Here is a 25,416-nt window from a genome sequence, read left to right as displayed (position 1 = left end):
TTCTTTTATTGGTTATATTTATTCCAATTCAATATTATGCCATATATGAGTTACCAAGTTCGCCTAATAACCAAAGTGATTACCAAATATTTACAATCATTTGTGGGTGTCACAGATCTCATGAAGCCAGGCAGTGAAAATTTATTGGATTTTTATTTTTATTTTTGGGAATCACATGAATAAAGAAAATTGTTGGAATTTTCAAATTTTTTTTTTTTGGGAATAACATGAACCTAGGGACTGAAAATGACTGCATTTTTTTTTTTTTTTTTTTTTTTTTTTTTGTAAATTATGGGAAAATAATTACCCAAAAATATGAATTCCTTTAACTAAATTAGATGAAAAGCACAAATTGGCCTAAAAAATCCATTAAAATTTTGAATCCCATGAACCAGCAACTAAAATTTATTGGCAAATGATTATCCAAAAAAAAATGATAATAGGCTTAACTTAAGTCGATAAAACACAAAAAGGAACAAAAATCCATTAAAATTTTGAATCACCTAAACCTATGCGGCTAAAATTTATTTGGAATTTTTTTTTTTCAAGGTTTTAAAAATAAAATGTAAGATATATATTTTCTATAATTAAGATTGATTCCAATCTAATTTTACTATATAATGCTATTCCAAAGAGAATTTTAACTTAACCAACTAGTTGATATCCAAAACAACAACAATAGTGAATAATGAGAGAAGAGCATGAACCACCTAAGAGATTTCAAAAGAAAAGAAAAATAAATTACAAGTTCTTATGATGTTAACTTAGTGATTATGGAGAGAAGAACATGAACCACCTAAAAGATTTAAAAAGTTCATTAAAATAAAAATAGAAAACATGAATAAAGTAAAAGTATGAAGTAAAAGCAAAGAGCATAAGCTTATGATATGAGCTTAGTGAATAATGAGAGAAGAGCATGAACCGCCTAAAAGCTTTAAAATGCCCAATGAATTAAAAATATAAAAGAGGAGTGTATGATATTAACTTACAAGATAAGCAAAATTATCTTCCATTTACAGAAATTGTGAACAACTCTCTATATTAGATCATTTTTTATTATTGTTATAATACTTTAAATTACAAAATAAAACCAATTAATTCCTTAGCCTAATCAAACATATGCATATGCATTAATTTTCCCAAAATTATATGAGATAAAATAAACGAAGGAAAACTCTTGATATAAAATAAGGAGATAAAGACAAAAAAACTATGTATATAAGATAATCTAAATAAAGAGATAAATAGGGGAAACTATGGATATATGATAAAGAAAGAGATATAAGATAAAGAAATAAAAATTGGAAACCCTTATGAGATAGCAAGTTGCATCACACCCCAAAATTTTGGAAACTGGGAATGTAATATATCATTTAAGAAATGTTAATTGCAATCATAAATCATACATTGATACATTATGACTATATTGTCCAATGTCATTTCATAAACTATAAGTCTACCAATTATATATGGAGATGAAACATACTAACATCACATTTATAATGAATGAGTAGTAATATCCCAAAAACAACCTTCATAAACAAGGTTTTATAAAAATATATATATATATATATATATATATATATATATATATATATAAAATCAACCTTTATATATGAGGTTGGAAGTACAATGCTGCATCAACAAGTATCAACTCTTGACAATAAAACACAGAGAAATAAAACATGTGCTCAATCTAGTAAACAATAAAGATTAATACTCTTTAAACTTCATCCTCATTATCATAATCCTCATCAAAAATAGAAGAAGCATGCTCAACAGTGCATGGTGGAGCAGAACAAGATGATAGGTGAGAGTCTTTTTATAACTTGCGAGAGACATCTAGTAACATCCACACATTATTTTAATTGCTGAATAAAAAAGTTAAAAGGAGAAAAAGAAAAAATAAGTAATAAAATAAAACAAGTATTTTTGTCTGAATGTTTCAGGTCGTACTGGCGACATTTCAGCGTCGTGAAACTCTCTTGAATGGCTAGAAACACATTTCAGGCTCGTACCAAAGTCATTTCAACATTTTGTTTCTGTTTATGAGTTAAAACTCCCTCTTGGCTAGCATTTCTTGCAACATAAGAGATAAGACAACAATAATTGAAAATCATGGATCCATCTCAATCTTCAACCTATTAAGGAAAAATCCTCACAAGAAAGTACACATTCAATGTCCAAATTGATGTTAGCTACAACCACCCTACACAACTAAGAATCTAATCCTAAAATTTAAATCAAATATTTCTAGACAACTAAAATCTAAATCAAATATGTCTAGAACTAAGAATCTATGTGTTTAAAATTAAAATTAAATCTTTCTTGAAGAAGAAAGAAGAAAAACATCGTTGAAAAATGGAAACAAGAAATTTGATTTTAATTTGTGTTTGAATTAAACTGTGGATTAAAATAGAATTCTTTTCCCATAGCAATTTGAAAATAATTAGTTAAGTTTAATTAACTTAATTAATTTAAAAAATTCGAATTGGAAGTCTTTTAGAATACATGTATATGTTCTCCCTAACTTAAAGGAGTTCAAGATGAGTTATGAATGACTCGTAATTATTTGATTCATTTTATTGAGTTAAGTCCAGTTAAATTAGTTCCAATCAGTTTCAGGAACTAATAGTGAGTAAACATCCAGTTGGGACACTAGTGACCTAATTAGTACTACTCTAGTTAACTGAAGGTTCCACCATCAGAAACTAATGCATGTTGATTTTGAGAAAGACCCAGTTGGGACTAGAGTGCAGGGACAGTGTACTATTTGTTTTAGATTTTTTTGAGTTGAACTGATAGTGCATGCAATCAAGAACTGGTCTTTGATGGATTGCGCTATTTTTAGAGGCTTTATTTCCCTTTAAATACAAGCTATCATTCGTGGGAATTACACATTGGAATAGAGACTTGGAGAGCTTGTGAATTGGCTAAGATTTAGCCTTGAGCATTCTTATGAGTTGCAATTGAATTTGCTGAGTTTTGGGATTGTTCTAGAGAGAATAAGCATTGTAATTTCATCTTGATTTTCTGGATTAATACATAACATATAGTGGGGTTTTGAGTTGTGGTTTTACCTAGATATTTATTGTGTTATGTGCTTTTGATTCTTTTCCTCTATTGATTATTGTTTCCTTGATGTTTATGGGCTTCCGATGTAAAGAGTAGAAGTAGATTTTTTATCTCTTGTTTTAGTAGATTACATGAGCTTGTAAATCTACAAGTTTTTCTACAAACATAACACTCACCTACAGTAAAAGCTACATTTATTTATGTGAATATCCTTTCCTATATGCCCTGCCTCCCCTTCAAAGTTTTGGTAAAGTCATTTTTATTCTTATGAAAAGATATTTTATAACAAATCAAACAACTACAGACCTCCTCTATTTTGGTTGATCTTGTCCCGACAACTACATTAGTTATGCAATTTTTTGACAACTTATTTTTGTCCTTGTATATGCATTAATTTTCCCAAATCCTACATATAAGATAAAATTATGAATAAATAAAAATGGCGGAATATTAAAAAATAGATAAAAACGGGGAAACTCTAGATTTAAAATAAAAAAATGAAGAAAGGAAAACCCTAAATATAAATATAAAGAGAAAAAAGAGGGAACTAAGAGATAAAAAGAGGGAACTTTGGATATAAGATAAACAATTCAATATGGGAAACCCTTGATACTAGATAAAAAGAGAACAATTGAAAATCATGGATCCATTTCAATACTTGAATTATTAAGCAAAAATCCTCACAAGGAAGTACACAATGAAGTTTAAATTTATGTAAGTTACAACAACTTTATACCACTAAGAATATGTGACCATAAAATTTAAATAAAATATTTATGGAAAAACTAAGAATATGTTACTAAAATTTAAATCAACTGTTTTTTGAAAAGATAAAAAATTTAAATGAAAGATTTATAGAAAAACTAAGAATTTGTTACTAAATTTTAGATCCATTTTTTTTTATAAGAGAAAGAAAGAAAACATAAGTGCTTACCTACATGCAAGGATGCTACATTCCTATGACGTGAATCTCCTTTCCTATATGCCTGGCACCCCTTTCAAAAGTTTTGGTATCTGCAACCCGAGAATGAGTAATAAAACTGAAGTAATTTTTTTTTTATGAAAATAGTTTTTATAGAATCAATCTAGCCATAATTACGCACCTCCTCTGCCTTGGCCGTTTTCATCCCTGTAACTCCATTAGCTATGCGATTTTTTGATAGCCTATTAAAATCTCTACACACCTCTCAAGAAAGAAAATCTCGAAGGGAGAAAAACATAATTCCACTACTGAAAATACAAATAAAAAATGAAGAGAAACGTTAGAGGTAAAACAGATTAATGCAAACATGACAATGGTAAAGGTAAAAGATATTAACACAGAGTAAGTTTAAACCTAATTACTTATTGACAGACAAGTATTCTTGTGTGTGGATCTGATAAACCCTCTGAAATTTCTATTAAAAATCCTTATCCTAAGAGGAAGTTCCATAGACGCAGCTAGTCTCCAGGCCAGGGTTGCAAAACATTTGAACCCATGAAGAGATTTCAGACCAAGAACCGTACACCAGAACCGTCAGAAGGGGTTAACAATAATATTGGGAATTATGAATAGAATGTGAACTTAACAATAAATAGTAAAATAAGGGGATTATTACAGTAAGAAAAAAAATAAACCCTCGTGGCTAAGACAGAGTACCAAGGGTTTGTTATCTTCTACCGTTAGTAAGTATTCACTCCAGTTATGAAATAAGAAATAATGGGAAATTAAAACGTGAATAACGCTACTATGAACATGAAGAGAGAATATAATGAGAGAAAAATATTGGGCTTACCTCAGACGAAACCCTTAGTTGGCTATTAGCCTCACTAGGAAAAATTCATTCTTCACCTTCGTCAACTAGTCTCTTTGTAAGTACTCACACTCTAATAAAATGATGTCGAGGGATACTCACGTCTGAGAACGGGTAAAACCTAACCCAATCATCGGATTTCCAAATTTTCTCATGAGTTTTTCAAAATCATCTGTAAATAATACCCAAAGGTCATAATTAATTAGTAAATTTCTCTGCACTATAAAAGTTAAAAAGAAAACCCAAAATGAATAATAACCCTTGTCAAGACAAAAGAGTGGTTGCATACCTAATAGAAGAGCGAGCTCTTAGCTAACAATGAATCCTCAGGAAACACCATAATTAATTCAAAAGAATCCCTGTATTCACCCTAATTAATTCAAAAGAATCCCTGTATTTACCCCAAGGTGTTCTCAATCTGGGATTTGCTAACACAAATAAGTTAACCCTGCAACAAAACTTGGCAATTTCAAAGAAAAACAAAATATTTTTACTATAGTAAAGATGAAAAGCGCTGTAAGAAATGAGTTATGGATGTCTAAAACTAGTGGAAACGAAATACTACCACATCAAAACCCTACCGAATGAAAGGTAAGTATTCCCAGCAGAAATACACCTAACAAGTAAAGACTATGTGTGGAACCAGAAACTCGATTATGAAAGTGTCCTCTTCAGATGTCGATCTTGCTTTGAGACAGGCCACCTAGCGAAAAATTGCCCAAAAGCCTCCGAGAAAAATTTTGCTAGAAAAACTCACCACAGATCTACATGGTGGGAAGGAGCACAAAAAGAACACTACACTGTCATCCAAGAAGAATACTCTCGAGAAAACTCTGAATTACAAGAAATCGGGCAAGATAGAAACAACTCTCAAGACAAGCAGGGGGAAAGCCCCGCCCAACAACAAAAAGGTGAACTCAACAACCCCTCAAGCATCGACAGTTATGAGGTTTCAAATAACGCGCAAAATAAATCTTCTTTTAACAACAAAGCAGATCTCCTAGACCAAACTTCTTCTCCGATTATCTCCAAAAGGACGAACACAATAGATCGCGAAGCTAAGACACCAATGTCCCAAGAACCAGAAGAGATGAAGGAGATGCAAGATAAAGGAAGTTGGAAGACCATAGAGAAGAAAAAGAAAGCTACATCACCAATCTCGCCAAGAAAGACAAGGAGTCAGACAATTAGAAATTAAGAAATTATAGGTCCGATAGACCAATTTGGTCTCAGTGGACGTTAACCATCATCATCATCATCATCATCATCAAGAACTAGTTGGAAGATGAATCTATATGTTGATATGTTGAAAGGTATGAGAAATAAAACATAATTGAATTGATGTGTTAACATTTTTAAGTCTTAAATCCAAATGATGGGATAGTTCCTAGTTAAAAAATAAATAATATTTTTAATACAAAATCATAATTTTATTTAAGACGAAATCTTAGTATTGTCTTAAAGAAATGTCTTAATTATCTATTGTTTTGTAGTAGTGATACTTTACAAGTGAAATTCCAAGGATTCTATCCACTTCATCATCTTTTACTGAATCAGTATCATGTCCAAACACTACAACAAAACCAGCGATTAGCGTCCCTTTTTACTTCTTTTTTTGCATCTAGAGCCCATTTTTGGTGCTATTTGCATCCATTTATCAAATATGGTGCAAAACTTGACACAAAATTTGCATCAAGTTTTGCACCAAATCTTACACCAAGTTTAGCACCAGGTATTGCAATAGGTTTTGCACCACGTTTTGCATCAAATTTTATGCCAAGTTTTGTGTCATCCTTTACACCAGGTTTTGTTCCAGGTTTTGCATCAAGTTTGGCACCTAATTTTGTTTGACATACTTTTGCATCCTCATTTGCATCCACTTTTTGCACCTACACTTGCATCAACTTTTGTATCCTTTTTTAAATCATTTTTTGCATCCATTTTTTCATCCATTTGTGCATTCCTTTTGCGCCAAATTTTACATCGTGTTTTGTGTCTAGTTTTGCATAAAATTTTGCATCTACTTTTGTTGCATCCACTTTTCCCTCTTGTTTGGCATCCATATTTACATCCTCTTTTGCATCTATTATTGTACCCACTATTGCATTTAATATTTTTGTGCCACAATTAGCGCCTAGTTTGGCACCTCCTTTTGCACCCACTTTTGATTATAATTTTGCATCCACGTTTGCATCCTCATTTGCGTCTAGGTTTTCATCAACTACTACATCTATTTTTGCATCCCTTTTTGTATCCAATTTTGGACCGGGATTTGCATTGGGTTTTGTGTCTCGTTTTGCATCTACTTTTGCATCGACTTCTATTGCATCCACTTTTGCACACAATTTTGCATCCATTGTTGCACCCATTTTAAATTTCACTTTTTGCATCCCTTTTTACATCTTCATTTGCATCATACTTTGATTCTTTTTTTGCATCTATCATTACATCCACTTTTGTTATGCCACAATTTGCACCATGTTTTGCACTCACTGTTGTATCCACGTTTGCTTCCAATTTTGCATCCATGTTCACATCCTCTTTTGCATCAAATATTGCATCTATTTTTGCATCCACTTTTATGTCAGGTTTATGCATTGGGTTTTGCATCTCGTTTTGTATCTACTTACATTATATCCATTTTTTGCATCCAATTTTGTTTTGCCTGTTGCATCAATGTTTGCTTCCACTTTTACATACATTTTGCATCTTATTTTGCATATTTTTTGTCTATTGTTACATCCACTTTTGTTGCACCATATCTTGCGCCTACCATTGCAACCACATTTGCTTCCACGTTTGCATCCCCTATTGCATCCATTTTTGCATATACTTTTGTTTCCGTTGTTGCATCCACATTTGTTTCACCACAATTTGTGCCAAGTTTTACACCTACCATTGGACCCATGTTTGCTTCCACTTTTGCCTTCATGTTTGCATTGACAACTGCATCTACTTTTGCATCCACTTTTGTGTCATGTTTTTCATGTTGTTGTGCATCTACTTATGTTGTATCCACTTTTCATCCAATTTTACTTTTATTGTTGCCCCCATTTCTATGTTCGCTTTTGCATCCCTTTTCCAACACTCATCATATTTTCTGCATTGATGATATTCCTTATGGCATTGACAATTATGAACAATTGATGACAATGTCAATAACATTGACAATGATGAAAATGAAGATGATGGCGATGACATGAATTGTGATTATGATGATAAAGACGATAGTGGTTACAATGACAATGATGATGATGGCAATGATTATGATGATAATGATGCTAATGACGTTGGTGAATCTTCCCAATTTTAGATGTTGTCATTGTCATAATCATAAGCATTATCTTTGGTGTCATGATCATCATTTTCATCTAGGTCATCATCAAAAACAATAATGGCATGAATGATGATGATGCATGATTACAACAATGTCGATAGAAATTACAGTAATGATGATGATGGGGATGATAAAAATGACAATGACGATGATAATGGTGGTGATGATGATCATCATCGATCATATGTCAAAAATAGAGTTGTTATTTCTCTTACGTATATCAATGTGTCCTAAACAACCCTTTTCTAGCACTGATCACATTTTTTGGGTTGATGATATTTCTTAACAACATCTACAATTATCACAATTGCAAACAATGTCCATAATGATGATGATGATGGCATGAATGGTGATTATGATGATAATGTAATGATGGCAATAACAATGACAAGGATGATGGTGATGATGATGACAATGATTATGATAATGAGAATGACCTTACAATCTTATGGATTCGTGAACAATTACTAGTTTCAATACCATCTTCTGGATACATATTACTATCATACTTTTTAAATTTTCTGTCTCTCTTGAGGTATCTTACTATAATGTGTTGTCAACACTAGAAAGATATCTTGTTGTAATGGTGGTTCTAATGTTAGCACTAGCAAAGTTTAGTAGGGAGGATGCTACTACAAGAGGAATTCCTTCTAAGTGACTATGGCATTCAAAATGAGGCTTTATGGGCTGCTTGTTAACACATGTTCTCATGCTCATATAAAATTAATGTGAAAAGTTGCTTTAATTGGTTCCCATGCATAATTGAGATTGATAATGGGGTGTATAAAATTGTAATGGGCATATCCGTTAGTTAGTTATGATGGGTCAACAACATTGAAACCATCCAAGTGACATTTCACCTTGGAACAATCGTCGCTCGTGCGAAAACACGAAGTTTATGTAAATGAAAGTTGTGATTGTAGTGGAATTAAAACCATCGAGAAATATCAAAGAAGACGCTGCCTACCAGTTTTGAAAGACAACCAAGGCATTGAACAACTATTTGCGTTAGGATGTAGTGAGGGAATCGAAGGAAATTTGGCAGCCCTAAGTTGCCATTACTATTGCCAATCACACATTCAATAGTAACCATAAAAGGTAGCCAAATATAAACAGAACCTCGAGGTGTTGACAGTCAGAATCTATTGTAATAGCTTTGACGTATATATAGTTTTGTGTTTAGATGAGAATGAAGTGGGCTTCAACATAACAATAATAATATAAGGGCACAAAAATAACAATAGTGGGCTTCTATGGGGCACAATAATAACAATATGGGGACAATAAGGGCACAACAATAACAGTAAGGGCCACAATGACACTAGTAATGGGGGAATCACTAGTGTTATAGGGACCTAACATTGTCTATATGGAAACACTGTATAATTTTGAATTTATTTATTGTAGATTTGTACATAGATGGATATTCCTTTCTTTGCATTTATCTTTTAGACTTCTTGCTTTCGCCAATTGATTTAGAGCTTATGGAGTCTCAAGTAGCACCAATCCCCTTGCTTCTATTGGATTGAATAACATGATTTCTCTTTTGAAATCCATAATATCTCATTCACATGCTTCCTATTTCTCCCATAAGACTTTAGCACAGACTCCATGATCATGTTTGTGTCCCTCTTAATAACGCACTCCTTGGAAGGGGCCATAAAATCTTTTATTAGGCCTAAACTTGGATGTCTCTTCTTTCTTGCCCTTTGATTCTTCATTCAATCATACCACCCATCAACTTGTTATTTTTCCACATTTCTTATAATGACCTTTGTTGTTGGGAAGGTGCCTTTCAAGTATTTTGTCTTTGCATATAGATACACATAAAGTATCATTATTTTAATCTAATTGACGTGGTTGTTAAAATCACCAATATTTAATTAAATATGCATTGTTATACCTTTGCTCAAGTCAACTTCAATTCAAATTCTAACACATGTGTGTATACCCTTCCTTGCTTAGTTTGTATATTGTTGTAAGTCCCCAATATATTTATTTTGGCTTTTGAAAGATCATCTCATCCCAAAATAAGTAGGGGGGATTCAATATTCAAATCCAGAGTGGGGTTGAAGAATGGATATTGAAGATGGATTCAATTATAGAAACTATCTTTTGAAAAAAGGTTAGTTTTGCCCCAAAAAGAAAGTCCCTCCTTTGAGACCTTGCCACAACTTCCATAGTTGTGAAATTTTACAATAATAGAACCTCTAGAGTAGAGGTTTACCATATACTTAGAACTTAGGTTGGAATTGATTTGATTCTTGAACTCTTTAGATGATGACTAGAGATCATTAAATACATAGTTTGAAGCGTTTGCTTGTAGTTATTAATGAACTTGTTAACCATCCATAGATGAATACTTCCCTTGCACATGTGCTTGATTTTGTCAATAATGAAGAATCCTACTATGTTTTTGGTATATTCGACAAGACTACATCTTTAAAATAAAGAAGATTCAATTCTTAATGCTTTGCAATCCTGTAAGAGGGAGGGACAATCGAAGTCACGCAGGAGGAGGTATTCCCTTTGTTTAGCGAAACTCTACAGAGATAAAGCACTAAATGCAAGATTAACCCCTTGTTTATGTGATAATTAGGGAATATATATCTATTCTCTCAAAGATTAGTCTTATATATTCAAAAAGAATTTCTCATTTATTCTAAATAACACTTAACACTATTTATAGAATAATATCTCACCATTACAATCACAATAATCATTTTTCAAGGCAAAAACTACATCAAAACTTTTTGAATATGCAAGAGATAATCTCCACAAATGAAGATGAAAACTATTTTGAGCATGTTTAAAGTGGATTAAAATATAATAATAAAAGACACAACAAAAATCTTGATACAATAATAGCTCAAATAATTATCTTTAACAAAAATCTATTAAAAATTACTATAAAATTATAAAATGAAATTAACATTAATAAATAATCAATTAATTTATATAAAATCCCAATTTAATAATGAGTAATTACTTAATTCTTTAAGTTCCACTTCAAAGAAAGCATTGACACATCAGCTAGAGAAGGGTGCATTATTGTTTTTGGAGTAAGAGAAAGGTGCATTATTGTTTCGGAGTTCTATGTCCATCGCATCAATATTTTATTTGATGTGCCCAATTATTTTTTCAAAGTAAAACTGTTATTCAGCTTAAATAATAGAATGTATAATATTTCAAATTCTATAAAATGTATAATATTTCAAATTGTTTGAAAATCCGTTTTACTGAAACACAAATATATGGCCGTCGATGACATGATCGGATGGTAGATATTCTATCCCGCCTTTAAATTCAAATCCTCTTGGTAGTTTGGCGCCATTGCGCGTATCCCTCTCAACGAGCTCAGTAGCTCGCATATGAACAATCATGGTTTGAAATCGCATAAACATTGCCCCAGAATCGATCCACGAGCCACCAGATCTCTGTCTGCACGACTTCCAACAGTTCATCTGCGTTTCTTCGTGGTCAAAACGATTTCAGAAAAGGTATTTTTCTGCAAGAGAGTGCTAAAATTGCAAAGCGCCATTATTTTCTTGTCGCCGTCATGAATCCTCTACGCCTTGTCCTAATGAAATTATTTAGAGTTCTTGATTGGAAAAATTTGCCATATTTCAACTTTTTGGAAATATTTCATTAAATAAGCTACCGTATTATCTAAAATAAATCTGAAGAAAGAGGTCGTGCTCAAAACAATGTTTTAAGCAGCAAATTTCACAAGGGTTATTTCTGGTTCAGTTATTCTGAGCTTTCAATGGAAAATTTTGACTCTATTTTGGCTTACAGGCAATATTTCATAAACTAACGCTCTCTATAAATGGACTAGAGAAGGTTGTGCTCAAAATTTTGTTTAAAAAATGAAGATTTTGGGAAGAAGTTCTTTAAGTTAATGGATCAGCATTCAGATGCATTTCGAGTGGTTTGATTGAATGATTTCTGTCTCAGTTCCGCACATTTAAAAGTTTTGGAGAATGGGAATTGATAATTCTGGTATTTGATGGTGTTCTATTCAAATTACACAGAAGAAGATAGAAAGCTAGGGCTTTTAGAGGCTAAGCGTACACAATGCACAATCTTTACAGGTTTTCGTGAGATTTTTAAGACAGACAAATAGGATAGAAAATTAGGGATTTTACTAAGCCAAGAAAGCTAATGCTACATTCTTTACAAATTTACTTCAGAGTTTTGAGACTGAACATTTTTTATGTTCAAGTGGTTCGTAGATATCTTCATGTGGTTTCTATTTCCATGGAACCAAGAATTTGATACCTCAACATGAAATACTGTGCTCCGAAGGGTTTTCCCTTCCAGCTCATCTTTGTGTAATGGAATAGAATCGTTAATGCTCTTTAGTGTCTAGAGAAGTCAAAACTAATGGATCAGGAAGCAGGGGCTATTGGAATGGTTAGTAATTGAGGGAAACACTATCCTTCACAATATAACAACGTAGAGGAAAACTCATGGTACATTTTTGTAGTTTTGGTCAGATTAGGCCATCCAAGCACGCCGTTAGAGATTTCAGAGAGAAGCTATTTGTTCTCTTTAGAGCCGGCTGAAGGGGAGAACTTTTGCCACATTCCGGGGTCATCTCTGTTCATTATAGAAGGAGGTCTTGTAACCTGCTCCAAACTGCCAGTTTCTCTCTTTGAAAGTTTGTATTGAAAACCAGTGCTGGGTCGAAGGTTTACTCATATGAAGGATGCAGAAAATGAGAGTCCTTTAGTGAGTCCATGAAAAAGGCTTGGCGAAGATTTGGGGCAAAATGATACCTGCAGCAGAGCCAACAAAGTTCCAAAATTAGAGCCAACCTCACCAATTAAAATCTGCAAACAACCTGGAATCCTATCTTTAGGACGAGATTGTTTGAAGCACCCCGAAAACTCAAGTATGTTATTACTATGCTACCTTTCTATAGACTGGAATTATTTCTTTTATTGCTGCAATATCCGTGATATAGTCCTGGTTCAAGCAATTGAAAGATAGACTTGATTTTTCTTCTAGTTGATTATGAGACTCTGTACTCAAGGTCATAAGAAAAAATAATCCAAAACTTTTTAGCTAGTGAAGTATAAGTTCCTGAAAGTTAAATAGTAACTATCTCTATCCAATTACCCATTGTGTAGGTAGGCATATCATTGATTTTAGCAAGCCTTAGCATTTTCCTGTCTACCTAGATAAGGAAGAAAAATACAAACGAATAACTATCTTATCCCTGGTTGAACAGGACAGGTAAAAACCATTGTTTCCTTAAATTAGTTTCATCTTTTACCCCTATAATAAGTTATTGTGTCAGGTTTCTGAACTCTTCCCTGACACACATGAAAGTCACATGCAGTTTCAAAAATGGTATTGATAAATTATAACAAATTCTTGTACAAGAACATTCTTATAGTCGTTGCCTCTCAATGCCAAGCAGATGTTGCAATGAGAATTTTGTCCAACCATCCAAAATAGTAAATACATAGCTCCTCCTTCCTTAGTCTTATAGCTATTGCAATATGATTAACAGAGCAAAGATTTAACCGTGTCCTTAACATTAGCACTGAGATGATATACACTAAATCCTGCCATAGTCACTCTAGCTCTCCATTTTCCTGTAACTTCATACCTCTCAATCCTTTCTTCTCCCTCACAAGCAATTATGTTCACTGTGTCTCAGGCAAGCCATTGTTTTTCAACATTCATACGATTTCTGCTATCCCTTTTAAGTGTAGCATCTAGCGACTCAAACACCGATGAGTAATAGTTTAATGCTTCCATGGACTGGGGGATGAAAGGTGTATTATTAGTGTTAACCTCTTGTTTTATGATCAGAAAGTAGAATGTCATGCTTGGAGGTCTTTTTTAACATATTGTTATTCGGTAACCATAAACTGCTATTCACAAAAACCAGGTATCATAATTTCTTTAATTTCAACTTGTTTCTCTTATTGGGGACAATGAAATGTACTGTCTTGCAATCTCTCTCACATGCAAATGAGCTAGCAGGTTTTCTTGAAATACAATTAAGAAAATGCTGCAAAATTAGCAAATTAACTCCATAAGATTCCCCCACAAGACAATGCTGTTGCTTGCCCCTTGTCATAGTTAGTTGCTTGGAGTCCACAAAATACTCCCACCTCCTTTAAGAATTCAATTCATCTCTAATCATTCGCTGCTTCTGTGCGGAAGGGTGCATTCTTCTTGTTACCTCTCAAATTGTATGTAATGATAAGAGCCCTAATCCACAATGTACAACTTCAGGGAACTGTTAGGATGGTCACCACCTTCACCTCAACAACCTATCCTCTTCACTTTAGGCTAGCTCTCCTTTGGCTCAAGGGGATATACCTAATACTATTAATAAGACAAAGAAATGAGGCACAAGGTGAAGTTGAGAGAAGCCTTAGTAAAATAGAGTTTTGGAGTTTTTAGGGTTTTAGAATAAGTGATGGAAGGAGAATCAAATGGCTTATGAGGTCAAGAAGAAACTCTTCGGAGAAGTGGCTTATTTCCTTCAAGGATTAGGGGTTTGAGACTAGAGTCTACAACCAAAAGGAAAGAGTGATCCCTCACTCAATGAAGAATAAAAATGAATATCGAGGTCTACAAGAAGGGAAATTTCAATGGAAAACCTTCACCAACAAGATCAAATACGTTTTGATAAATGTACTTAATACTTCTTACTAGGGAACCAAAGGAAAAACATAGCAAGGTGCCAAATAATCACCAAATCAACAAAGGAATAATGCAGAAGAAAAACCCTAAAACATCTCCCTTCCAAGTGGTAACTTACCCCCTAAATGGATTGATCTTGAAGTCTTGTAGAAGACGAGCATTTCATCATTAATCTGTATGCACCAAAATTCAAATAATAACCAAGAAAGAGAAGCTTCAAGAATTGAAAACAATCATCCACAAAAAAAGAATCCCTTACACCATAAATGCTCCAAGAAAGATATGTCAATTAAGTTCCAAGGAGTGAGAGCTACAAAAATCCAACCATGAGTGAAATTGAGGAAGTGCATCTCTTTACATAGAGTGATGCTAGACTTCCTTTATAATAAAATAATATTATCTCATGTGATTCTTTAGATCTTGGCCTAAGAAAAATAAAATGCACTTCTCCTACAACTCGTTACTCTAATCAACAATAAAATAAAGTGGTCAAGCCACATGTACAATGATCAACATGAAGTAACCCCCAAGGAGAGGGATGTATCCTTTAAAGAATGACGAATGAGGCTCTAAGGTGGCACATCTAGCCTCCAAAGGTTCCCCAAAAGTTGTGGATGCTCAATGTTCCCTTAAGAAAGTGTGGTCCAATCCTCAAAACATGGTGAAGTGATATCCCATGCAAGCAAGAGTACGGTGTCTAGTTCTCAAGTGTGTAACAACCTTCTAAATAAGTGGAATAAACCCTCTAGAAGTGGGTGACTCCTCAAATAGCGCTCATAATCCCTCCAAAGGTGCCTCCAAGGCATGACCATGTCCATATCTCAATTAAAGACACCTCCATGAAGCATGAAAATGATTCTCCATGTCATAAAATAAGTTGTAAAATCGTCAACAGCCATATGGATGTCCAAGTTAGTGGGTCGCCCCACAAATTTAGTAAAAAGAGGCTCAAAACATGAGAGTGCTCTAGGAATTTTCACATGGCATGTCAAGAAGAGGTCCATGTGAGTGAAACTAGCCCATGTGTGCCTTGGAGGATGTGACCTGTGCCTTGAAATGCATGAACTACCTTGAGATCTGTGAATTGCCTAGGGAAACATGAAGATGCTCAAAATTCTGACTGAAGAACATGCCATGCTTGAACCCTATGTGCTCCAACAAAGGGCTGTACATCATCAAATACTACATCACTCATTAACCACCATGTCATCAAATCCTCTGTCAATGTCCATAAAACCAACAAGCCAAGTCCTTGAGGTTCTTAGTGATGAAAAACACTAGGTTAGTAAGTAAATTCAATAGGGGTACCCCTGTGCAAAATAATGGGTAACAGCTGGCTCCTACTTGGGGACATGTGCTCTTCTCAGAAGTGCATGAGAACCTCATAATCTTGTCATGTACACATGAGATTGACCTCCTCATCAACAAACACATCATTGACAATAAAACCAAATAAAATGCTCAAGGGAGCTTATTTTTGTTACACTACTGCTCAAGTGAACTTATTCATTTTCCTACCCTACTGTAGCATGTACAAAATGCAGCTACTAGGTGAAGTCAGTGATCCAATGCAGCCACCTTAACATATTGGAAGCACAATGCCCCTTCCCTCAGTGCTTAGTCATCATGGAAAACAGGGAGACATCAAACTCTGAATGGTTACAAGTTGGAATCTCTGTCAATGCCTCTCTGGGAATTAATTTGGATGCCTACAAATGAAGTATGTCATGAAGGGGCTGTAACTTTGGACATGTTCTGCTACATGATATATCTACCCATCCCTGCAAAGGACTGTTATAATTGTTGTCAAACCATAAGGTGTTTTCTTGGCTCTTGAGCATCTCTTCCGAGAAAACAATATCCCCCTTTACTGCATGTTTTTGGATTCTGGTTTTAAGACTATATGAAAAAGTACAAGACTGTTGTATTTTTGAGTCTTGCACAGATTCAACAGTTTGCATGTCAAGGCCATATTATCAGTTCTGCACTCTTCTATTCCCTTTGGACACAAATCACTGTTCTTTTGCAAGGCATTCCCAGAACAAATTTCAACAATGTGGTGATCCATATGACCAATTGGTGTGTTCTTCTACCTTACAAGAGAATCAATTTTATTTTCTAAAGTATGCCAAAGAATGGCACCAATGTCATTCTCAGGGCATCTTCAAGCATGTATTCTTGAGTAGGGCATTGATACATCCTTGAAGGACTGTCCCCAAAAACTATCTGAAAAATGAATACAACATTTACTATAATAGCTACAAGTTGATACTTTCCAGGAATGGTTATTACCTTGCTCAATCTACCACATACATCTTTTTTATTGTCATTTTCTATCATGGTGTATACATTTTTTTCAACAATTTTGAAGTGTGCCCTGCCTTCAGTGCAATGTTGGTTCCAGGAAGGAATATAATCACTGTCGAACTACCATGACTGCCATTTAATGATATCAGGCCTGTTTCTTCAAAATCTAGCAAGCTCTCACAAGGCAAAGGCCAGACATTAATAGAACAATGAGGTGCATTTCCATTGTCACCTCAGCAATCCTCCTTCTACTTTTTAGTGGAATTATACCACACAGGAGGCTTCCCAATTTTCACCTAAATGATATTCTAAGTTATATGGATCAAGGTGATATATCAGATGAATCAAAGCTAAGTAAAGGTACTTTCAATGGACAAGGGCACAATTGTCTATGTGTAGGAGCAGTGTACCATATACAAAGCCCTAGAGAGGTACTTGTGACCTAGGGTTACATCGTGTAGATCAACAAAGGGATGCCTAGTGTGTAGATCAACAAAGGGATGCCTAGGGATCGTCTAGTTCTCAAGTGTGTAACAACCTTCTAAATAAGTGGAATAAACCCTCTAGAAGTGGGTGACTCCTCAAATAGCGCTCATAATCCCTCCAAAGGTGCCTCCAAGGCATGACCATGTCCATATCTCAATTAAAGACACCTCCATGAAGCATGAAAATGATTCTCCATGTCATAAAATAAGTTGTAAAATCGTCAACAGCCATATGGATGTCCAAGTTAGTGGGTCGCCCCACAAATTTAGTAAAAAGAGGCTCAAAACATGAGAGTGCTCTAGGAATTTTCACATGGCATGTCAAGAAGAGGTCCATGTGAGTGAAACTAGCCCATGTGTGCCTTGGAGGATGTGACCTGTGCCTTGAAATGCATGAACTACCTTGAGATCTGTGAATTGCCTAGGGAAACATGAAGATGCTCAAAATTCTGACTGAAGAACATGCCATGCTTGAACCCTATGTGCTCCAACAAAGGGGCTGTACATCATCAAATACTACATCACTCATTAACCACCATGTCATCAAATCCTCTGTCAATGTCCATAAAACCAACAAGCCAAGTCCTTGAGGTTCTTAGTGATGAAAAACACTAGGTTAGTAAGTAAATTCAATAGGGGTACCCCTGTGCAAAATAATGGGTAACAGCTGGCTCCTACTTGGGGACATGTGCTCTTCTCAGAAGTGCATGAGAACCTCATAATCTTGTCATGTACACATGAGATTGACCTCCTCATCAACAAACACATCATTGACAATAAAACCAAATAAAATGCTCAAGGGAGCTTATTTTTGTTACACTACTGCTCAAGTGAACTTATTCATTTTCCTACCCTACTGTAGCATGTACAAAATGCAGCTACTAGGTGAAGTCAGTGATCCAATGCAGCCACCTTAACATCTTGGAAGCACAATGCCCCTTCCCTCAGTGCTTAGTCATCATGGAAAACAGGGAGACATCAAACTCTGAATGGTTACAAGTTGGAATCTCTGTCAATGCCTCTCTGGGAATGAATTTGGATGCCTGCAAATGAAGTATGTCATGAAGGGGCTGTAACTTTGGACATGTTCTGCTACATGATATATCTACCCATCCCTGCAAAGGACTGTTATAATTGCTGTCAAACCATAAGGTGTTTTCTTGGCTCTTGAGCATCTCTTCCGAGAAAAAAATATCCCCCTTTACTGCATGTTTTTGGATTCTGGTTTGAAGACTATATGAAAAAGTACAAGACTGTTGTATTTTTGAGTCTTGCACAGATTCAGCAGTTTGCATGTCAAGGCCATATTATCAGTTCTGCACTCTTCTGTTCCCTTTGGACACAAATCACTGTTCTTTTGCAAGGCATTCCCGGAACAAATTTCAACAATGTGGTGATCCATATGACCAATTGGTGTGTTCTTCTGCCTTACAAGAGAATCAATTTTATTTTCTAAAGTATGCCAAAGAATGGCACCAATGTCATTCTCGGGGCATCTTCAAGCATGTATTCTTGAGTAGGGCATTGATACATCCTTGAAGGACTGTCCCCAAAAACTATCTGAAAAATGAATACAACATTTACTATAATAGCTACAAGTTGATACTTTCCAAGAATGGTTATTACCTTGCTCAATCTACCACATACATCTTTTTTATTGTCATTTTTTATCATGGTGTATACATATTTTTCAACAATTTTGAAGTGTGCCCTGCCTTCAGTGCAATGTTGGTTCCAGGAAGGAATATAATCACTGTCGAACTACCATGACTGCCATTTAATGATATCATGCCTGTTTCTTCAAAATCTAGCAAGCTCTCACAAGGCAAAGGCCAGACATTAATAGAACAATGAGGTGCATTTCCATTGTCACCTCAGCAATCCTCCTTCTGCTTTTTAGTGGAATTATACCACACAGGAGGCTTCCCAATTTTCACCTAAATGATATTCTAAGTTATATGGATCAAGGTGATATATCAGATGAATCAAAGCTAAGTAAAGGTACTTTCAATGGACAAGGGCACAATTGTCTATGTGTAGGAGCAGTGTACCATATACAAAGCCCTAGAGAGGTACTTGTGACCTAGGGTTACATCGTGTAGATCAACAAAGGGATGCCTAGTGTGTAGATCAACAAAGGGATGCCTAGGGATCGTCTAGTTCTCAAGTGTGTAACAACCTTCTAAATAAGTGGAATAAACCCTCTAGAAGTGGGTGACTCCTCAAATAGCGCTCATAATCCCTCCAAAGGTGCCTCCAAGGCATGACCATGTCCATATCTCAATTAAAGACCTCCATGAAGCATGAAAATGATTCTCCATGTCATAAAATAAGTTGTAAAATCGTCAACAGCCATATGGATGTCCAGGTTAGTGGGTTGCCCCACAAATTTAGTAAAAAGAGGCTCAAAACATGAGAGTGCTCTAGGAATTTTCACATGGCATGTCAAGAAGAGGTCCATGTGAGTGAAACTAGCCCATGTGTGCCTTGGAGGATGTGACCTGTGCCTTGAAATGCATGAACTACCTTGAGATCTGTGAATTGCCTAGGGAAACATGAAGATGCTCAAAATTCTGACTGAAGAACATGCCATGCTTGAACCCTATGTGCTCCAACAAAGGGGCTGTACATCATCAAATACTACATCACTCATTAACCACCATGTCATCAAATCCTCTGTCAATGTCCATAAAACCAACAAGCCAAGTCCTTGAGGTTCTTAGTGATGAAAAACACTAGGTTAGTAAGTAAATTCAATAGGGGTACCCCTGTGCAAAATAATGGGTAACAGCTGGCTCCTACTTGGGGACATGTGCTCTTCTCAGAAGTGCATGAGAACCTCATAATCTTGTCATGTACACATGAGATTGACCTCCTCATCAACAAACACATCATTGACAATAAAACCAAATAAAATGCTCAAGGGAGCTTATTTTTGTTACACTACTGCTCAAGTGAACTTATTCATTTTCCTACCCTACTGTAGCATGTACAAAATGCAGCTACTAGGTGAAGTCAGTGATCCAATGCAGCCACCTTAACATCTTGGAAGCACAATGCCCCTTCCCTCAGTGCTTAGTCATCATGGAAAACAGGGAGACATCAAACTCTGAATGGTTACAAGTTGGAATCTCTGTCAATGCCTCTCTGGGAATGAATTTGGATGCCTGCAAATGAAGTATGTCATGAAGGGGCTGTAACTTTGGACATGTTCTGCTACATGATATATCTACCCATCCCTGCAAAGGACTGTTATAATTGTTGTCAAACCATAAGGTGTTTTCTTGGCTCTTGAGCATCTCTTCCGAGAAAACAATATCCCCCTTTACTGCATGTTTTTGGATTCTGGTTTTAAGACTATATGAAAAAGTACAAGACTGTTGTATTTTTTAGTCTTGCACAGATTCAGCAGTTTGCATGTCAAGGCCATATTATCAGTTCTGCACTTTTCTGTTCCCTTTGGACACAAATCACTGTTCTTTTGCAAGGCATTCCCGGAACAAATTTCAACAATGTGGTGATCAATATGACCAATTGGTGTGTTCTTCTGCCTTACAAGAGAATCAATTTTATTTTCTAAAGTATGCCAAAGAATGGCACCAATGTCATTCTCAGGGCATCTTCAAGCATGTATTCTTGAGTAGGGCATTGATACATCCTTGAAGGACTGTCCCCAAAAACTATCTGAAAAATGAATACAACATTTACTATAATAGCTACAAGTTGATACTTTCCAGGAATGGTTATTACCTTGCTCAATCTACCACATACATCTTTTTTATTGTCATTTTCTATCATGGTGTATACAATTTTTTCAAAAATTTTGAAGTGTGCCCTGCCTTCAGTGCAATGTTGGTTCCAGGAAGGAATATAATCACTATCGAACTACCATGACTGCCATTTAATGATATCAGGCCTGTTTCTTCAAAATATAGCAAGCTCTCACAAGGCAAAGGCCAAAAATTAATAGAACAATGAGGTGCATTTCCATTGTCACCTTAGCAATCCTCCTTCTGCTTTTTAGTGGAATTATACCACACAGGAGGCTTCCCAATTTTCACCTAAATGATATTCTAAGTTATATGGATCAAGGTGATATATCAGATGAATCAAAGCTAAGTAAAGGTACTTTCAATGGACAAGGGCACAATTGTCTATGTGTAGGAGCAGTGTACCATATACAAAGCCCTAGAGAGGTACTTGTGACCTAGGGTTACATCGTGTAGATCAACAAAGGGATGCAAATATTAGGAAGGACTTTGAGAAAGGATTGTCCTTGATTTTCGAAAATGGAGTTGTTCCTTTCCAGCCATATGCCCCAAGTGACCATCAAAGGGAGAGCTCATATGTTTTTTGGATGTTTTCTTTATAGCCATTTTTTTACACATATCCATAGAGTCCCCATGCCATTGATGTGAATTACTTGTTCGGTTTTTTTTAACCAAAATTTTTAACCAAACAAGAAAAATTAAAAAAATGCCTCAAGATCAAAGACTGAAACAAAGACCTATTGACATAACTTTTAAAGTATGGAAAGAACTTGTAAAATCATATGAGAAGTTGGATGCACAAAGAAAAGCCGGCAATGAGAGCATTCAGGTATTGAATTTTTCATTAAACATTATTTAGAATGTATTAATACTTATAAGTATCTTAGACATGTATTTGTGTGAAAATAAATTTAATTGGTTTATGTTTAAGGACAAGGCATCCAAGGCGAGGTTAACCAAGACAAAAGTCACTCATCGTAGTGGCCAAAAAGGTTTAAAAGCACTGATAACAACCTTTGTAAGTATATTAAACATGTGATATTTTTTTAATAAATTTTGTACTAGAAGAAAGTCATTGTTATCTAATTTCTCCCTATTTACTGATTGATAGGAACTAAAATATGGAAGACCTCCAAATCATTTGGAAAAGGAGGTGCTGCAACAAAAGAGATGGGTTGAATTTGTTGTTTGGATGGACTCTATGGTATGTAATCTTAGTTGGATTTCCAATATACTTTTAAACCATATTTTCATTTTATTTTTTAGTACTATTAGATATTATATCTTACCTCATTTTATGGTTAACATTGTATAACAAAAACATGCGTTGTGTTATGTAATTAATACTAACATGTAATATTGATTTTTTTTGTCAGAATGCTATAGGTAATGATTGCCAAGACGATGATCCAAATTATGTTCAACATATATCAGGAGATGATGAGGATGAGGATGAGGATGATGGTGGTGAAGGAGGAGATGATGATGATAGTTGCGGTGTTGGTGATGATGTGGATCAGAGTAATGAGGATGGTCAAGATGATCATGAGGATGATCTTGGTGGTGGTAGCTAGGCATGCACATGCATTGTTTTTTATGAAGAAATTATTGTGTAGAATGACATTGTTATGTTTAGATGGGTGTTGTGAATTTACGCTATATCAATGAGACATTTTGATTTTGTAATCATATGATGAGTTTGATTTATGTATGTTGTTAATTTATCGTAGAATAACGATATTCATGAAATATTTTGATTTGTTAATCATATTTGAATTTTACTTGTTTTGATTAAAAATAATAGTGATTTTATTAGTATTATGTTGCTATTTTATACATGTTTTGAAAATTGTTAATGACACATTGTTATTTTTTTGGATGGATGTTGTCAATTTCTCTTAAATTTCTTTACAAATGATTTTGAATTGTGATATCTGCTTTAATGATATTTAGAAACTATCATATATTTCACTATGAATCTATAAAGGGGGTCATATATGTAAAGAAAAATATACTCTATATAAGAAGTCAAATGCGGATGTAACCATGGATGCAAAATTGAAAGTAAAATTGGATGTTAAACTAGGAATTAATACAAAATGCAAACAATTGACATACAAAGTGTTTTAAATTAGAAGTGAAAAATTGTGCAATAGTTGACACAAAGAAGGGAACAAAACATGGCATACAAAAGGATATCAAATTGGGCAAAAACAAGGACACATAAATGGGCACCAAATTAGATGCAAAAAAAGACAACAACTAGATGTAAAATAAGATGCAAAGTTGAGCGTTAAAAAGAAGCAAAAAACGTTACAAATTAATATGCCAAATGATGATGCAAATAATGGTGTAAATTTGGGATGCAAACTTGGGTGCAAAAAAGGAAAAAAAAAAAAGATGTAAGAAAAGACATAAAACAAGATGCAAAATGGGGCTGAAAAAAGGTGAAACCAAGGATGCCATATTGGATGTAAAAAATGATTCCTAATCACATGCAAATTTAGGCTCGAACTCAGACACAAAATTATATGCAAATGTGGACACAAAATGAGGCAAAAAAAGATGCAAATTTGGATGGTGAAAAAGATGTAAAACTAGACACCAAAAAAATGCAAAATTGGATGAAAAAGTCGGTGTAAATAATGGTGCAACATTGGACACAAGTAGACACAAAAAAATGGTGCAAAAAGGGGCATAAAATAGCTTAAAATTGGATGCAAAACTTGGTGCAAAAACAAATACAAAAGTAGACGTAAAAAATGGCTCCAAATTGAATGTACCATTAGACACAAAATAAGATGCAAAGGTGGACACAACACATGACTCAACATAAGATGCAAATATAAATGCAAATTTGGATGCTCAAAATGATGTAACATAAAATGCAAGAGATGGTGTTAAAAATGATGCAAAATTGGATGAAACAAATGACGCAAAATATGGTGCAAAATGAGATGGGAAAAATGGAGACAAATCAAACGTAAATGTGGATGTAAAAAATGGTCCAAAAAAAGATGCAAAAATGGGCACAAAAATGGATGCAAAATTTGGTGCTAAATCAAATTCAACACATGGTGCAAAGATAGGCACCAAAGCTGGTGCAAAAATAGAAGCAAAAACTAGTGTAAGACTAGATACAAAACCTGGCGTAAGACTAGATGCAAAAACTGACACAAAATGGATGCATAAAAAGACGTTAAATTGGATTCAAAATACAGTGTAAACTTGATGCAAATGATGGTGCAAAAATGGAAGCAAAGAATGACACAAAATAGGAAGCAAAAGAGAATGAAAAATAGATGCAAAAAATGACACAAAACTAGAAGCAAAACCTGTCATAAAATAAGATGCAAATCTTGGTTCAAAATTTGACGCAAAAAATGATGCATAGTTTGGTGTAAAAAATGATGCAAAATCTAGCGTGAAAAAGGATGCAAAACCAAGTGCAAAAAAGGACGCTTTAAAAATTGTACAATAGAGCCAGATTTAGCGCCAGGTTGCTCATCACAATTACAAAAAAAATGCACTAAAATCTGGCGCTAAATCTGGCGCAAATCGCTGGTTTTGTTGTAGTGAAATTGGCAAGGTCATTTCATTGCAATTCATTTCCCATCCTTATCTTGTTGATCTGCTTCAGTCAAACGCTTCAATGTTGTAGTTGAATCATATAAGTGATGTAGATTTTCTTTCATTTCTATCATATATTTTAAAGTTGGAAACCTATATGATTTGTCCATAATAAACTCATCAAATATTTGATCATCATATGAGGTACCTCACGAGAGATCATTCCTACCACTTAATTATGAGTGTTTGTATCTAAATACAAATATGTTGCTTTCAAAAACACAAGCCCACACAAATCTTACAAGATAAATTGTGTCTAGAAGTTTAATTACATTTAACTGCAAAGGATACAACTAAAATCTAGTATTCTTCAAACTACAAGCATAGGCATAGAATATAGAAGTTGTAGA

At 34.5% G+C, this 25,416-nt stretch overlaps 1 long non-coding RNA gene and 1 pseudogene across 1 annotated transcript; one reads left to right on the top strand and one right to left on the bottom strand.

The window, feature by feature from the left end:
- The window catches only part of LOC149248156 (dihydroflavonol 4-reductase-like), a 7,638-nt pseudogene extending 2,636 nt beyond the window's left edge, over positions 1–5,002 (bottom strand).
- Positions 5,003–12,772: 7,770 nt separating this feature from the next.
- On the top strand, positions 12,773–23,122 carry LOC149248155 (uncharacterized). The gene is made up of 4 exons (XR_016265710.1): positions 12,773–13,102; positions 22,368–22,454; positions 22,548–22,640; positions 22,813–23,122. It is a non-coding gene; the product is annotated as an uncharacterized LOC149248155 (long non-coding RNA).
- Positions 23,123–25,416: the final 2,294 nt, after the last annotated feature.

This window comes from Pinus tabuliformis, chromosome 7 (genome assembly GCF_031772625.1).
Source record: "Pinus tabuliformis cultivar Carrire ecotype Pingquan chromosome 7, CPIR1, whole genome shotgun sequence".
Classification (NCBI taxonomy): domain Eukaryota; kingdom Viridiplantae; phylum Streptophyta; class Pinopsida; order Pinales; family Pinaceae; genus Pinus; species Pinus tabuliformis.
Note: the sequence above shows the minus strand (reverse complement) of the source record. Positions and strands in the feature narration are given on the sequence as shown.